Here is a 6,770-nt window from a genome sequence, read left to right as displayed (position 1 = left end):
CTTTTCAGACATGTTTTCATTTATTTTTGACCATACAGTATTTTTCTGTAAGAAAATATTATTTGGTAAAATAACCCGGAATCTCAGTCACAAAAATGATTTGTTATTCTTGCCAACTGTTGATGTTCAACCGCAAAAACAACAACAAAATTTCTGGTAAATGTGAGGATAACAATAATGGGTGTGTATGGATGTTTCCCAGAGATGGGTTGCAGCTACAAGGGCATCCGCTGCGTAAAACATGTGCTGGATAAGTTGGTGGTTCATTCCGCTGTGGCGACCCCAGATTAATAAAGCGTCTAAGCTAAAAAGAAAATAAATGAATCATAACAATAATTCTAGTTTTTTTCTACCTTAAAGATAGATAGATAATCTTTTTCTACGTTTCCCAGTTCTGGGTTGCAGGAATGAATCTTTTTATATTAAGTGTAAATCAGTATTTATGAAAGCAACCTCAGTATAAGGTGTCCCATGGACTTACGCTGAAGTACCAAAGTCATTTCCAGAGAATAGAAAAGGGCAGAGACTCAAGGGTGTTACCATTTCAACCCAGTAAACCCTAGCGACCACATAAAACACCCCAGCAAACACTTATGACTTACGATAAATACAACATTGCAACTGTGGATTATCCGTAGGTCGGCACAAGGACATGTGTAAAGCTAAAACTGATGAAAATCTCTGTCTGTTATATAACACAATCCCCAGTCCCAGCATCCCTCATGATGTCCTCGCTCCGCGCAGATGAATAATGCACAACCATATACCAACTGTCCTCTCCAAGCATCTTACACCTGTTTATTGCGCACCACTTACTTACAGTGTCATCATCTGTAAGCTATGTGCCTCTTCATAGTTGCATTGTTTACAGCATCTCCATCAGCGTCAGAATGATCCACAATGACAACACACAAATATTTAAACACGTGTGTGTGTGTATGTGTGTGTGTGTACAGATTTACAAGGACCCTTAACTGAATAATGACATGGCTATGACCTATTCATACTCTATAACGATGGTTTACGAAGACATGACTTTTTTCAGCATAATTCAAAACATTTAAAATTTGTACTTATGGTTTTTTGAGATTCAGATTTTTCTGTGAGAGCCAAATAATAAGCAGTATAAAATACATGACGCCTATGGAGAGTCCTCATAGAGCGTATATACAAGTATGTATGTGTGTGTATTTGCATCTGTACACTGTTTAAGGCAGAGAGTCGGAGTAAAACAAAGAGACGGATGGAGGCTGAGAGAAAGAGAGCTTGCGGATGGAGGAGGGAGGATGAGTCGAGGGCTCTGATTGGTTGATTTCTTTGTTTTTTTTCTCCTAGTGAAAACGTGATCCAGCCTGCAGAGGCACTGCAGCAGAGAGAGAAAGAGAGAGAGAGAGAGAGATGTAAGAGTGGAAATACTCACAGAAGCTTGTACTGGTGAGTCAGAGAGAGTGTGTGTGCGTGTGTGTGAGTGTTTGCTTTCAGACAGAGAGAAAGAGAGGAAGAAATGGAAAGATAAATGGCCTCACTGGAAGATTTAGCAGAGAAATAGCAGAGCATACGAGTGAGAGGAAAAGGTGGAGAGCGGACGAATCCTCTTTCTGGCTGAGTGAATGAATGAGTGAGTGAGTGAGTGAGTGAGTGAGTGAGTGGAAGAGCAGGAGCATCGGTGGTCCTGAAGAAGAGCAGAAGAAGGAGAGAACGGTGCTTTGTGACGCATCTGACATCTCGTCCTCCATCTTTTCCATCCTCCACCCGCCCATCCATCCATCTGTCCTTCTTGGAAGTGTTTCTCCTCCGTGCTTTGGGATGCAACAGGAGCATCTGGTGGCCGAGAGAGGCTGAGATACAGCAGCAGATTTACAGGAACTTTGTGTCCCCATGTGAGAACCACGCCAAGATCTTATGAATCGACCTCATCAGTCATCTCAAATCCAGAGACCTGCCACGAAATATTCACTAGAGACAACTAAACACAGGTGAGGGTGCTTCTGAAGGAGTGTTATTGTAGCATGTTGACAGGAGGTAAATGTGCAATGTTATTTGAATGTTGTACGCTGTGAAGGTGCAGATTTTGTCTTAAGTTATTTTTATGGAATCTGCTTCTAAAGATTTTAACAACATAAAAAAAGATGTTGGTGTCTATTGAGGTTATATAATGAAATAACGTTTTGTGTGATTTGATTTGACAAATTCTTTAAGAAGTACAGATGTACATACAACATATTACATAATATGTACACTAGGTCAAAATATAGGTTTAATTAAGTTTTACATCAATCAAATATATGTGGTGAATTCAACTGATCAACTGAAAGGATGTTATAGATTGGAGTGTATTTTATATTTTTATTGTAAAAATTTAAATTGTACTATTGTAAAACTGTTCCTTATATCAAAATTACATATTGTATTTATATATATATATATAGTTTTAAATAATTTTATGTATATGGAACTGATTTAAAAATATAACTAATATGTAATAGATAATAAATGATATATTATTTCTTTTATTTATAAAATTCTAATAATGTTAAATTGTTATTATACAAAAATTAGGTATAATATTTAATTTACATGTTTTAATTAAATTAAATATTGACAATAATTTAATTAAATACAAATAATCAAAAGTATTCTATTGCATTTTTAATAATAATAATAAGAATAAGAATAATAATATTTAATATTATAAATAAATTATAAATGTAATTATTTATTGTAAATAAAATCGTTTACCTTATTATTTTGATAAAATATTAATAATATCTTATATATTTATTAGAATATATATATATATATATATATATATATATAATGTATAAAAATGTTATGTATAATAATGTATTGTAATATTAAATATTACAATATTACAAATATATTAAATAATAATAATTATTATAAATAATGTAATATTTTAACGATCATCAGTAGTTTTCTTTTGTATATATATCTATGTGATTTTGTAGTTTTTGAGTATTTTCCATCTCAAATTCGTCATATTTTCATTTTTCTGCATTTCCACATCCTCACTCAGGACATGTGCACTTCAGTACTTGTGTATATGTGTGCATGTTAACCATTTCTGCAAAAGGGCAAGATGCAATTCATAATCGCGTGTTCAACACAAACACAGATTCCATCAATGACTCAAATGAGTGGGAATCTGATCTCATGAGACTACTATACACTGACACATACTAACCGTCATGTGTGGTTAAGCCAGAAACAGACCTGTGCTTGAGCATGTGTGTGTGTATGTTGCATGCACATGCGCTGCAGTCAGTGTGCTGCGTTTGCTGCTCTGGTTGCATAACCGCCCCTCCCACGACACTGCACTAAAAACTGCTAACACAGATGATGCACACACTCCCAGAATACTGATAAGTGTTGAGAAAATCACCGCCAAACACCCAGAAGCCCCTGTTTGCTTCCTGGACTGTAGATTCAGCCCCTACTGTCTCAATGGGGATTCAGCAATCAATACTGTCTGTCAATAATTTAAAGGAGGACAGCAGATAAATGTGTGTGTGTGCACCTGAGCTCATCCCAACATCAGCTGGAAATAATGAGTTTGTGTTGGTGAATGTTATTGCTACTTGTTAAAAGTGTCACCAATTAGTGATGACGGTGTTGTTGTTTATCCTGGTTGGGGAAAAGTCCTCCAAAATGATCTATAATCATGTACTAAGATTCATGTTTAATATGAGGATTGAATCAAAATTTTGGTTCAAATTTGATTGGCATGGTTGTTGTATTACTGATTAGAATGTTTTCGTTATTGTTGTTTTTGTTGTTGTTTTATTAGACAGTTTCCAACTAGTATTCTGATTTTAATCCAGTGGGATACTTTTGGCTACGTATTATATCAATAATAATGTATTATTATTATTAATATTATTTTGGGAATAAGTAAATTCTAAAACAGTTTACATTGTCATTCCTTTACCATGTGGGATTCTGAGTTGGTAACATTTAATTAATTTTCAGTGTTTTCAATAGGATATTTGTTTAGTTTTATATTGGGGAAAAATAAGATTAGGATTAAATTAATATATTTCTAAATATTGTATATTTATATAAACTCAAATATTTATTATTTTTTATAAATAAATATTTATATTTATAATATTTATACATACTATAAATATTCCATAAATATTCAAATAATTTATTCTCTCTCTCTCTTTCTTTTTATAGTTAATATATAATTATACAGTTGATATATGTTACTGTATTTTTATATTAAATATTATATCAATAATTTTGTACAATAATTGTGTGTGTGTGTGTGTGTGTGTGTGTGTGTGTGTGTGTGTGTGTGTGTGTGTGTGTGTGTGTGTATATATAAATATATATAAACAAAACTTTATACTTTATGCTGAGCACTGTAGATCTGTTTAACATTAAATTGGAAATAAACATATTTTGGTTTGTCATTGTTTTAAGAACTGGCATTCATATTTCTTACCCCATATGTTTTATTATATAAGGAATATACATATATATATATATATATATATATATATATATATATATATATATATAGGTTAAAAAAATTCCCCCATTGAACAAAATACATTTCATTTTAGGAAACATTTATGATATTTTGAACCAGTAAACATGTCAGGCTAAATAATTAAAATTAATTATTGACTTCTCCTCTGTTTTCTGCTCTCTTGCATTACTTTCAAAAACAGATTTCTTAACAAAACATTTTTTAAAAATAACTTAAAAATAACTTACATATACAGTAGGAACGGTATAACAGAAAACTTTGGATGTTTCAAAACCTTGAATTTTCAAACCACTTTAAAACTTAAACCTGGTTATCGTCCCATGCCTATTCCAGTCTACTTTCTCCAGAATTCCAAATATGCAAATTAGGAGAAAAAACTACACTGGTATTCTATTAAGTATTACATGGCAGCTTAAATTGCTGTAAGGAGAAACTCAGATATTCCTTTAGTTTATTCTTAATACAAACAGTTCTGGTCTGTCCAGTCAATTATTTAATAGTTTCCATTAGATTTTCTTTTTAAAAAATCCAATACACAATTTCCAGTTATTCATTATTTCGAGCTTTTTGGGTTCATTGATCATTTTGTAAACCCCAAGACCGGTTACTCACTGATGCTAAGCAGGTTTGAGCCTGGTCAGTACCTTGATAGGAGACCACATGGGAAAGCTAGGTTTCTGTTGGAAGTGGTGTTAGGGAGGCCAGCAGGGGGTACTTATGCCCCAAGTTGCAAGTGAAGGGGACACTATAATGTCAGTGGGCGCCGTCTTTTGGATGAGATGTTAAACCGAGGTCCTGACTCTCTGTGGTCACAAAAAATTCCAAGGCACTTCTCACAAAGAGTAGAGATGTTACCCCGTTGTCCTGGCTAAAGTTCCTCTATCAGCCCTTACGATCATGGCCTCCCAATCATCTTTATCCACTGAATTGGAGGTATATCCATGTATCATTGTCTCTCCACTCCACTAATAACTGGTGTGTGGTTTGCGCACTGGCGCCGTTGTCCTGTGGCTGCCGTCGCATCATCCAAGTGGATGCTTCGCACTGGTGGTGGTTGGAGAGACCCCCCTTCATGCTTGTGAAGCGCTTTGGGTTTATGGCCATACACAATAAATGCGCTATATAATTACACATTACACTACAAACATGTGTGGCCAAATCCTTAGTGCAGTTCCAAGAGAAGTTCAATTCAATCATTAGCTAATGCTTTGCCATAATTAAGATTCACTTAATATTTTGCTTGGTCACACTTTATTTTGATGGTCCGTTTGTTGAATTTAAGTTACATTGCATCTACATGCCAACTAGTTCTCATTAGATTATAAGTGGACTGTTAGGTTGGGGTTAGGGTTAAGGTAAGTTGACATGTACTTGCAAAGTTTCTTATAGTCATTTAAATGTCTGTTTAGCAGCAGTATCAACCGATATTAAGCAGACAGTCTACTAATACTCAACTGGACCATCAAAATGAAGTCTTACCGCTTGTTTATATCACTCTGCTAATGCTAATTTTTCAGGGCTAATCAGTCGTACACAGTTTCCTCTCAATCTACTAGTTTTAAATATTGTTAATAATGATATTTTCAAAATATCTTGTGTAAAGCACAATGTCAACAGAGGCTGAGGGAACAAACAGTCTCTCTAGTGAATGAACTGTGGGTAAAATGGCTGACGCCTGCTCTGAATGACAGCCACTGAATTATTAAACTGCTTTCTCCTCGCTAACACTAGCATGACCTGCGTTCTCTATAGCAGCTCAGTCCATATACATGCTATTTAGCATAGACTGACAGCAAAAGCTCAGACACACAGACACAGTGCCAGAAAACATGTTCCAGAACCATCTCATAGCTTCATCTGCTCCATTTTGATTTGATGTTTACATCAGGATTTCTTGTAGAAAATTGTTGTTGTTCACAAATGCCATGATGATCTCATGAGTATTATACTGCAAAAATTATTTTTTTTCTGTACTTTTATACTTTTTCAGTACTTTTGTTTTGTTTTTCAGTTTAAGTATTTATTTTTTGCTTCCGAATATTTTTATATTTAAAACCATTTGCTGTATATTGTGGAAACTAAAATCTTTTTAAGTAACTTTTATAACCTGTTTTTGAAAGTTTGGATTTCCAGGTTTTCAGATTTTAAGGTAACAAGTTAAATTGAGTTTATAAATTTATAAATGTATAAATGAAGCACTAATAACATTTTATATTAATGCTGTAAACAATACCAAACAAACATTAACTCA

The 6,770-nt window shown here is 33.9% G+C and overlaps 1 protein-coding gene across 1 annotated transcript in view; it reads left to right on the top strand.

Moving 5' to 3' along the window:
- Positions 1-1,428: 1,428 nt before the first annotated feature.
- Positions 1,429-6,770, top strand: part of si:dkey-106l3.6 — a 30,330-nt gene continuing 24,988 nt past the window's right edge. The window contains exon 1 of the mRNA XM_003199320.7: positions 1,429-1,976. The gene's annotated coding sequence lies outside the window, so the exon portion shown is untranslated. The remainder of the gene's footprint in view (positions 1,977-6,770) is intronic.

Source organism: Danio rerio, chromosome 10 (assembly GCF_049306965.1).
Source record: "Danio rerio strain Tuebingen ecotype United States chromosome 10, GRCz12tu, whole genome shotgun sequence".
In the NCBI taxonomy this organism is placed as follows: Eukaryota; Metazoa; Chordata; class Actinopteri; order Cypriniformes; family Danionidae; genus Danio; species Danio rerio.
The sequence above is the reverse complement of the archived record's forward strand: the minus strand, read 5'-3'. Positions and strand labels throughout refer to the sequence as shown.